The 11,657-nt window shown below is 34.5% G+C and overlaps 2 pseudogenes; one reads left to right on the top strand and one right to left on the bottom strand.

Annotated features, from left to right (window-relative positions):
• The first annotated feature begins 4,168 nt into the window (after positions 1-4,168).
• Positions 4,169-5,103, top strand: LOC119533418 (annotated as a pseudogene).
• A 4,610-nt stretch (positions 5,104-9,713) lies between these two features.
• Positions 9,714-10,486, bottom strand: LOC119533417 (annotated as a pseudogene).
• Between the last annotated feature and the right edge of the window lie 1,171 nt (positions 10,487-11,657).

Here is an 11,657-nt window from a genome sequence, read left to right as displayed (position 1 = left end):
TCCTGGATTTTCCTGTTTCAACTAATTTAGTCCTGAAAACAAACATATAAGATTAATATTCTTCATCTGTCCTTTACGGATATAAAACTGAGACACCAGGCAGTTAAGTAGCTCAGCCTCCTAGGACCTGGGGATTCAAAAAATTGGGCCTCACTGTCTATGCATGAAACCACTATACCGCATGTTAAAATAGCTCCTATGTAAATATTCTTATTCCCTTCATTAATTTTTATATACTGTGTTTTTAAATTACAAAAACATTAAATAATGCCCCTAAAAATATAGCAATCAAGTGAAGGTAAACAAAATTATTGAAAATCCTTCCAGCTCTAGAAATTTGGGATAAATCCTAAACATTTAGTCATATGAAATGCCATTTGGCACACCCAAAATTAAATATCTGTTTCCTTTACTTATTAACATCTTTCCATGCTGCTTAATATAGACTTACATAACAACTTTATAATTTATAGTGCATTATTATATCTACTTTTAGTTATTTAATAATTCCCTTATCCTTGTACAGATAATGTTTTTCTAAATAGTTAATATTGTAAGCAATATTGATAAGTAAAATAACTTTGCAACTGTATTTTGTCCATTGGTCAAATTACTTACCTACAATTAATTCCTAAAAGAGTATTCCAGTGCTAAATCAGTTGAAACAAATCTAGCATATTGTAAGTGCTCAAATGTGGCCAGTTAAGATCACTTTAATCATTTTTAGGAAACAGATCTAGAATTTTTCAGATGGGAATAGTGTTTGCATTCTTCTGGCAAAAATAAAGTTATCAAGGTTTTGAATATTAAGAATTTTGATATTCAAAAATGGTAATATTTTGAATTTAAGAATTTATCTTATAATCCTTCATTTCCACACATAATTTTAATGTATTCTTTCTCATATACTAAATTTCCTAAAATGCATATAATTCTTAACTCTGTTTTTTCCATTCATCTGTTCAATTCTAGCCAAAGTAATCAGTGATTAGTTACTGTAAGTTTTTTATATATTCTAATACCTTTGATAGAAAACAGTGTATTTCCTCAACTAATGCTCATTATGTCTCCTTTTCAAAGCTTCCCAGGTTATTGAAATATTCTTTTGAATCACATTATATTGTTCCTAAAATATTCACTAGACTTTGATGAGTGCTGTAGTTGTTGTATAGATTAGTTCAGTCAGAAATTTTTTGTATATAATTTTGAGAGATTTTTTTTTTTTCCATTAGCATGGTTTGATCTTCCATTTTCTTCAGGGTTTCAAATATATCAGAAAAGTTTGTATCTTTTTCAGTAGATTTCACACAACATTTTAATGTTTGTTTTATATGTAAATGAGATCATTTTTATCATATTTAAGAGGTTACAATTTTGTTCATTAAAATGAATTTTATTAGATTTAATATTTTCCATTTATCTTAAGTTTTCAAGTAGGTAATTGTGTGATTGGCAGGTGATGGCATCTCTGTTACCACATTATAATATTTCTTTAGTTAATCTTCTTGTCCACTTTATAGTGCATTTTTGAATCATAGTACTAGCAATTTTGTTGTGTTCTTGATGTTAATGGTGCATCTATAATCATATGCTACTGTTGGTTTAAAATTCTGTTAAAAGCAGAATGTTAAAAAGTGTTGTCTGATCCTTCCTAACAGCTTACTTAATTTATCCAATATATTTTCAGTACATCATTCCCTAATTTTTATGGAAATTCCCTCTGAAATCACATATTGCTGATTTTGTGCACTCAGTGTCTTACATGATATGCTATGAGATTTCAGCAGTTTCTTTTGATAGAGCCACCAAAGCCTTCAAGTTGGAGCATCACAATGTTATAGTTCATCATTAGCTAGACCGATCTGGAAGCAAAATATGATGGTCTGAATTGCATAAGATTGGAGGCAGAGAGATCATTCAGAAGTCTTTTGAGCTGCTAAAATGAAAAATTTGTAGCAGGTGAGCAAGAAAAAGACAATAGAAAAAAGAGGAGGGAACTTTAAGAGATATTTGAGAGTATTATGCAACCAGATAAGGAAGGTGAAGGAGGAATAAGAATGCACCTAGGTGTCTACACTGAGCATCCGGAAGATTGTAATGATTTTCATTATGGCACTGGAATAGATTATGAGTTCAATTTTGAAATATTAACCTAAAGTGGAACAGGGGCTTTCATTGGGTACCACATTCAGCTTTGGATATATTTCTCTGAATTTCAAAGATAAGCTACATAGTTGGAAGTCACCCAAGTACGAACTGGTTAAAATGAGATAACTGGCACTGAATAGAAGCAAATACTTAGTCAAAAACATGAGTCACACAAAAACTTAAGGGTGAGTAGAGGAAATAGGATAATTATTTCAGTGAAATATATAAAGAAGTAAGAAATTTGGAGAATATTTCCGTCAGTGCTGTTACAGAAATGCTAGGAATGCATTCACCTTCAACTGCAAGTAATATAAAACCTGATCTACACGAGCTTAACCAAAGGAGAGTTAATTTTTCTCACATTACAAGAAATCTGAAGGGAGACTATTGCTGGCTTTCATTAGGTTGATCAACATATCTTTTGGGTCCTAAAACTTTCTAACTTTTCCCTCTATTATTTTTAATATGAGGGTTGTATAATATGGTTTCTGCATTGTAAATATAACATTAAGTGTCAGAGAATGGGGACCAGGAAAACAATCTTCTCCACAAAAAGCTTTGTTCTTTTATTTGGAAAGGAAAACTCCCCACAGCTGACACTGCTTTACAGCTCATTAATCAGTTCCAGGACACATGTCTCATCTTAGACCAAGTCATAGCCAAGTGAAATGGAATGATATTAACTGGTTCAGAAAAATCATGTTTCCTCCCATTGGGCTGAGATAGGGATAATTTGTCCTAAAATTGAGAGATTTTTAACCTACTACCTAAAAAAATAGAATTTGTTGAAGGAAGGGGAATGATTTATAGATACCAAGAAGCTAAGCACAAAAGGAGTTACAGAAACAAGGAAATGATAAGTACTGTCCAATCATGAAGACAATTCAAGAAAAACAATGATTGAAAAGTAATTTTTGAATGAGATTCAGAATACAGAGCTGCTTTTTCAGGAAAAAAAAAAGGATCTTTGGAAATCAGGTTTTTTTAACTTCTTGAGTTAATATAACATGAGAATATCTTATCAATGCAGGGTTGGAGAAAGAAATGAGTAATTTGAAAGGAACACGAGAATCAGAGGTTTGATTTTTTGAAAAAGAAATTTGTGTTAATAGTCAAGTCTTGTAAAAAAAAAAAAAAAGGTGAAGAAAATTAAACTGATGGATCCTTGGAAAAGATCCATGGATACTTGAAGGACTTATTCTTGAGGAGCATACTGCTGGGGATAAAAGCAAAGAGTGTGGTGCCTTATTACTCTGAATACAGGTCCTGGTTCTGATATTGGATCTCTCTCAGACTCAGTTTTTCATTTGTAAAATGAATCTAATAAAACTGTATCTATCTCATAGAATTTCTGAAAGATTTAAAAGTGAATGTGCTTAGTAAAAACCTTTCCATGAAGGAAGCACTTAATAAATGTTATCTATTACTAGTATCTTTCTTTAATTATCTTAACAACAGCTATTCCATCTCTTGTATCCAGTATTTTATTGGAGATAAAGTCCCAATAATAAAATGTTCCATGAGCAGCACAGTATGAATAATCTGAATTTATATACCAGACTTCCACTGAAATTTTTTTTTTTAAAAAAAGGAAAATAATCAACACTTTTGGCCTGATAATCTCTATTTTCCCAGTGAAATAAGAAATTCAGCCAAAAAGAAATTGAAGTTAGAGTGAGAGTTTCAATGTGAAAACAACAGAAAATGCCTATACTTATAGAGGTTGGAAACACCTAAGTAAATGGTCACAGAAAAGTTCTTAGAATTTCTGGAAAAATAAATAAAACCTGACAATATTTGAAGAAGGGAAGTAATCTTATTTGACTCCATGTAAAATATTCATGATATCAATTAATTTTTCCTCTTGTCACACTCTAACACACAAAACTATAATATATTTATCCTTTGGGAAAAAAAAAAGAGTAAATAAATAGGAAATCACTTTTAGTGCTACTGATACTGCCCCTATTGCATTTTCTATCCTCAGGTCATTTGAAATTCAGCTCTTCTGTACCAGACAATGGATGAACTAAATGACACTGTAGTTTCTGAATTTGTGTTACTGGGACTCTCTACGTCTTGGGAAACTAAAGTTTTTCTCACGCTGATATTCTCCGTGCTCTATTTAGGCATCATTCTGGGAAACCTATGCATTTTGATCCTGGTGATATTTGATTCACACTTACATTCCCCCATGTACTTCCTGCTGGCAAACCTGTCCCTCATTGACATGGGGGTTTCCTCTACCACAGTCCCCAAGATGATCACAGACCTTTTAAATGAGTACAAAGTGATTTCTTTCCAAGGGTGCATGGCACAGTTATGCTTTGTTCACATCACTGGAGGAGGAGAGATGGTGCTACTCACAGCCATGGCTTTGACAGGTACACGGCAATCTGAAAGCCTCTTCACTACTTGAAAATCATGAGCCCTAAAATATGTGTTTTCTTTGTAATCACTGCCTGGGTAACTGGAGTGATCCATGCTATGTCTCAATTTGTCTTTGTTATAAACTTGCCATTTTGTGGCCCTAATAAAATAGACAGCTTTTTCTGTGACTTTCCCAGGATCATAAAACTTGCATGCACAGATGGATCCAAATATGAGTTTATTGTAACTGCGAACAGTGGACTCATGTCCATGGGCACCTTCTTCCTGCTGATCCTTTCCTATGTTTTCATTTTGTTCACTGTCTGGAAACGTTCTTCAGGAGACTTATCCAAGGCATTTGTCACTTTGTCAGCTCACATCACTGTGGTTGTTCTGTTCTTCACTCCATGCATATTTCTCTATGTGTGGCCTTTCCCCACATCATCACTTGACAAATACTTATTTATTGTTTAGTTTGCTGTCACCCCTGCCTTGAATCCTGCCATCTATACACTAAGGAACAAAGACATGAAGATAGCAATGAAAAGATTGAGCAAACCAGGGTATTACACCCAGTTTTGCTGACAAGCACACTTTTTAAAGAGCTAAAACTCTACATCCACTCTCTGTTTGATATCTTCACTTAGGTATTCTAAATTCCATATGTCCAGAACTGAACTTATCATTTATCTCCTTAAAACTGTTTCTACTACTTCTATACAACCTTTACCTACTACCTTTATTACCATGGGAAATGTGAGTCCATTGTGCTAAGAGTTGTTATGCTTGCAGTTGGCAGAAATATCAACTAAACATTGTCTTATGATTAAAAGTGTGATCACTTTCCAATAATAAGGAATGGAATGACATTCTTTCTGCTTTCCATTAGGCCTGAAAAAAATCTGGAATCCTGCTTTGGCAAATGTTATGAATCTTCTCCTTACTAAAATTCTGAAAGAATGTACATCAAAATGTTAATAGTGGTTATCTTTGAATGGTGGAATATGTAACTTTAAAATCATTTTAGTATATATGTATTTCATAATTTTCTACAACAAATATGAATTTTACTTATGTAAACATATACATTTAAAGCAAATGACAAAGAACCAAGTATTAGTCCCTACTGAATAAACTACTTCTATTTGAGTATTTAGTCTTTTGTGCAATTTTTAAATTAAATGGCTATACTTATGGGAAGAACAAAGGAGTAAACCTTACCAAGGAAACTTCATGCTAGTTCAGCTCAGGACAACAAGGATGGTTTAAAAAATAAAACTACTGGCACGGTATTAAAAATATAAAATTTGTACATTTCTGCATATTCAATGAATCTAATATTGGTTAAAGTACCTGGCACACAGAAGGCAACTAATGAATGTAGGTTGATTCTCAAACTGAATGATTTTGCCAAATAAAAATGACAAATGCATCCATATGTAACTATTTTATAACAAACGTAAAATATTTCATAGGTCCTTTGAATGAGTAGCATTTCATCCTTAAGAAAAGAGTTCTTTAGCAAAATATTGCTTTCAAAATACTTTAAGGCACTGAAACATCTTATTTTCAACACACTGAAACTAATGAAAAGCATACTGAATAAGTATATAAAATAAATAAGATTACTTTTATAACTGTTTATGCACAATAATTTAATGAACAAATTAGAATGTCTAAAATTAGAACTGCATTTCTATCTATTAACCCTAGCAACAACTTTCAGGAAACTGAATGCTGATAGTTTTGAAACAACTGCTTAGTTAAAATTGTTACTTCCACCAATGATGTTTGCTTATTTTCAAGTTTTTCCTCTCTGGGTAAAGTCAGTTTGTCTTCCAAAGTCAACCTGTTTTCAGTATTACAAACATTTAATTAACATATATATACTTATTTACTAGGTTTACTACTTCTTAACTTTCAGTCAAAACACTTTAGTCGGTGATTCTCACTCTAGAAAACCTTTGAGAATATTATTCACAGTAATGAAAGTTTTTACAGTTACAAAATTGAAGGTTTTTGCTGATGACAGTTTTTGGCGGAGGTTTTTTTGTTTGTTTTTAATTCAATTTGACAGGTTTTTATAGGGACCTCTCCTTGGGTTCCCTATAAAGAAACATACAAGAAAACCTCAAAATGCATCTTCTTATTAAATAATTATAAGTCAGAAAATTCACAAAGGAGGATTTTCTATATGCACATGTAGAACACTCCCAAGGAGAGGTCCCTATATAGAAATATATGAAATATTGTACTGATTACAACTATGCAAATGAAAATTATAAAATGCTTCATGACAGGCTTCTATGAAACATTTTCTTAGAGATTCCTGCACATATATTAACAATTATTTTCCATTATTTTCTGTATCTGAAGGAGAAATTAATTGATTTTATCCTCCTGTCATAATTTTTAAAGAACATGGTTATTTTAATTTTACTGTAGAGACAGCTCTAAGACTGCTGTAAATGTTACTGACAATAAATATTGATTTTCTATTATGTATCTGCTCTTTTCTGAGGGACCAAAAGAAAGGACCCTCCTTTGTCCTCCTTACCAATAAAAAGATGGACTTCTGCCACGTGGAAGGTGGAGAGCTAGAAAATGAAACAGTCTTAAAATGGACTGCAAACAGAAGATACGCTTTATAAGCCAGGTCATCTAGTTATGTGTTTATTTCCCTTTTGTTATTCCTGAGCCCTTGATAAAAACTTCATTTAAATGTTCCAGCTTTGTCTCAGCTGTGCTATAGGAGATAAAGCACAGGGTTATACCATGATTAATTCACAGTTAAAGAGGAACCATCTCTCTAAGAGGAAATTATGGTGGGTGAGGATCAAAACTTAGGAGGTCCAGCACCCTATTTCAGTGGGAAGTCCTCTACTGCCCATGGTGAAGAACACAGGTTTTTTTGTCAAGGTGGAAGCTTAGCACAGGATTTCCCAAAGAATGGTTCTTTGACCACATACCTAAAAACCACTTTGGATGAAAAATGCTGAGATCTGGGACCCATCCCAGATCTAATGAATCAGAATGCGTGTGGAAGATGGCGGGAACTGGCATTTTTGAAATGTGTCCCACTGGTTCTCAAAAGTGTGGTCTGGGAACCTCTGGAGGTCCCTGAGACCCTTGCAAGGGGTCTTCCAGGTCAGAACTAGTTTCGCTATCACATTAAAATGTTATTTGCTTTCTTCACTCTCTCAAGCATATGCAGCGGTGTTTTCCAGAGAATAACGACGTGTGACATTGCAGCAGATTTTATAGAAGCAAATATGAGAATTCATCTGTCTTCTTTAAGCCAGACATGAAAGCTATTTACAAGAATGGAATGCAATGCCACTTTTCCCAATAAGCCTTTTTATATTTTGGAAAATAGTTATTTTTTCATTAAAAGTTATTTATGTCAACACGTAATGTGTTTATTATTTTAAATGAAAAAATTTTAACTGTTTTTAATCTCTAATATGACATTGATGGATATAACCCACATAAACAAAGGGTCTTGAGACCAAAAGTTTGAGAACTGCTGCTGTGGTGGATACACCCAGCACATATGAACGTTGCGGTTCACAGGCCTGTGGCACATAGTTTCTTGGCACATGGAATGTGTACTCCATCTCAAATCTGATTTAACAGACAATCTCCAAAAATCTTCTTAATCTTATAGTTTTCAAGAAAGGCAATTTAATCTGGCAGTGAAATATCAAACTCTAACTGGTTTTGGTTAAAATTCTAAGAAAGCAAGCATGTTTTCCTTGATGACATCTGAATGCAATAAATCATCCTTTAATGTATACATAAGTTGACTCTGATGAATGAAATGGAAAACCATAGTTTATGTGATACAATTTTAAAAAGTCATTAATTAGTAATGTGACAACATGAACATTAGCATCTAAGTGGTGGCAGATGCATGGCTAACAGTAAATGTAAGCTAAAAACGAAGCCATAATTTTCAAAATAAAATAAAATAGAAATGTTTCTGGGGAGAAAATAATTTTTTAAAAATTATATTTTTAGGAAATGTAGAAATATGAGTAGGCAGAATAATATTGAACTATACTAAACTAGAAAATTTTATTCTTAAATGAAAACACATCTTAGATACTACTGCCAAATTAATATTTGAGTATATCCTGCCATCAGAGAATAAAAATTGAGAACGCTATGAAGTTTAGGGGTGTACCAGTTTGGTTATATTATGTCCCCCAGAAAAAGCCATGTTCTTTGATGCAATCTTGTGAGGGCAGATGTATTAGTTTTAAGTGTTCATTGAATATTTCCATAGAAATGTGGCCCCATTCATTCAGGGTGGGTCTTGATTAGTTCACTGGAGTCCTATAAAAAGAGGTCACAGACAGAGGAAACTGAGAGCATATGAGAGTGATATTTTGAAGAGGAACTGCAGCTAAGAGAGGACAAAATGCCCCAAGAGCAACATTTTGAAGAACGCCATTTTGAAACACAACCTGGGAGCAAGTAGATGGCAGCCACCGGCCTTCCTAGCTGACAGAGGTGTTCCAGACACCAATGGCCATCCTTCAGTGAAGCTACCTTATTGATGCTTTATCTTGGACACTTTATGGCCTTAAGACTGCAACTTTGTAACCAAATAAACCCCTTTTATAAAAGCCAATCCATTTCTGGTGTTTTGCAAAAGGGCAGCGCTAGCAAACTGGAACAAGGGGTGAAAACAGTATCATCCTGCCCTTTGATTACATCTCTGTTATAAAAGAATTACATTGATACTTTTATCTGCAATGTGCAATTTTCTAATTTGCTGCCATCTTTTAACTCTGAAAACAGCTAACATTTTAATAAATCACTGCTGTTTGGAAAGACAATAAATATTGCTTTGAATGAGAATAATACTGTGACTGTATTTGGTTATGTATACCATATTAAGATTCTAAATGATATAGTTTTTATAATATACTTTATATTGAGTAACTGGTTTTGAAAATAAGTATATTTTTCTCTCTGAGCAGTCTTTTGGAAGAAGTATGCTAGATACAGTTTCTGGTCATATTTACTGTGCTAACTTGTACTTATTTAAGAAATCTCATCAGGAGAGAGTTAAGTAATACTTGAATCAAAGTCCAATGAATCTGAGTTTTCCTTTCCCCCTGTTTGCATGACCATTTACAATCATCATTTCTCTGCAAGTTTTCCACTTACTCTATCAAAAATCAATGCTACGAAAGTCCCTTAAAAGGTTCAGCTGCTTTTTAGGGTCTCTGAAAATTTACAGCATTCTGTAAACCTGCTTCTTCCAGTGTGAGTGTTTCATCTAGCAATTTGTGGAAAGAAAGAGCTGAGATGAAAGAAAAAGGAGGACTTCTTTGAGATTCTTGGTATTTTTTCGACGAAGACTTTGATGTGGCTTACCCTACGAGAAATGCTAAATTTCTGGATGCTCCTTTTCCCATTGGCTAACCAGATATGTACATTAGTGATAGGTTCCAAGTTGTTTAGTGGGACAGCAGACATATTATTTTTGTTCTTAACTTCAACACTCTTTGCTTCAGAAATAATTTTTGTTGTGGCACTTCCTAATCTGTGACTCTGTCCTGAGAAGGGCTGGAACACAGGCTTCGTTGACATACATATTATATTTTTCTCATCTTCAACTTTAACATCCAACTCTTCTTTATCAAAAATTCCCTCTAATTCTAAAGATAATTCCCTCTTTTAGATAGATTTCAGAAACTGTTGTCTTGCACCATCAGAATAACTTATGATATCATCATTGACTGTAAACCCATTTTTCCATAATGTTATACTAGCACCTGTCTCTTTTTTTCAGTGGGTGACAAGCATTTGGCACCAAACTTCTGTGCTTCCTCAAAAAGGCTGTCAACAAAATATTCAGAATTGTTTGCTGGTTGTCACTAAGAGGTTGGTTGTCAGATCCTTTTTCACAAACCTATTATTCTTTTATACTTTCAAGATTGTCTACTTCTTTCATTCTCTTTTGCCTTACTCTGGGCAGGGCCCTGCGGCGGCGTCTCCTCGCGGCTTCGTCCTCAATTCCCTCAGGGGCCTGGGAGGTCACCGCAGGCATTTCCCTGCAGCCCTGCAGACGCGAGCACCTCCGCCTTCCCGGCACCGCGGTCTCCCGACACCACAGCGCCGCCGGCTCCGGCCCGCCACGCTCGGTCTCCCCCGCCGGGCGCTGGGCCCCTGCCCGTGAATCTTCTCTTGAACGGTTATAACATGTAGAAGTAATAGCACTACTTAGTTATTAAGTAGTTGGGATTGCCTCAAAGCAGAGTCAGAGACAAAATTTCACTGAAGGTAGTTTATTTTTAATCTGGTTCCTGGAAACGTCAGTAAGTAGGCGGGGAAGTGAGACAGACAAGGGAAGTACTCTTCTCTTGATAAGCATAACTGTGACAAAAGACTACTCTTGTTCAGTGAGAGACTCTATAGGTACTGTGATATAGAATTTTCTCAATTAATGGGAAGGAATCTGGGATATTTCTTCAGTTTTAGAAGGCTGATCTGGAGCATTAGTTCCTGGCACATCCAGAGCCTATCCCACTCTGATGATTTAGCATTTGAGAAAGGTGGAGACAAATCAACAGAAGAATACTCTGGTCCGGATAGTAGAGAACCATGTCTTTGTTTGGAAGCAAAAAATGCAGAGGTATACGGGTGAGGTGATATGGGTGATAACTGAAACCATCATTAAGAGATGATAACCATCTCTTAAAATCACATCAGCCCTACTAATTTCACTCAGTAGTAAACATATTCTTTAAAGTAATAGGTGTTTAAAATTTCAAAAAAGAAATTCTTAGAAAAAGAGGCATAGAAGGAAAAATGATACCCCTACTTTTGCTCCTAGTCCCAAACATTAATTATACTCATCATCTCCCTCTTCTTCCACTCATTCCAGATTTCCCTCACCCTGAAATGTCACGTTAGCTAATCTAGCTTACTTACTCATTGAGGTAACTCAGGTTTGGATTTATGAGCAATATAGGCCCCAGGTTAAAATGCTTTTGCCAGTCAGTTGTTGATACCATTTGCCCTTTTGAAGCTATTATCCATCATGGAACCACCATGTGGTATCACGGTGTATCTGTTTTTAGGAAAACTTTTCTGCATCACCCATTATGAAACAGTAAACCTTT

This window comes from Choloepus didactylus, chromosome 4, assembly GCF_015220235.1.
Source record: "Choloepus didactylus isolate mChoDid1 chromosome 4, mChoDid1.pri, whole genome shotgun sequence".
In the NCBI taxonomy this organism is placed as follows: domain Eukaryota; kingdom Metazoa; phylum Chordata; class Mammalia; order Pilosa; family Megalonychidae; genus Choloepus; species Choloepus didactylus.
The sequence above is the reverse complement of the archived record's forward strand: the minus strand, read 5'-3'. Positions and strand labels throughout refer to the sequence as shown.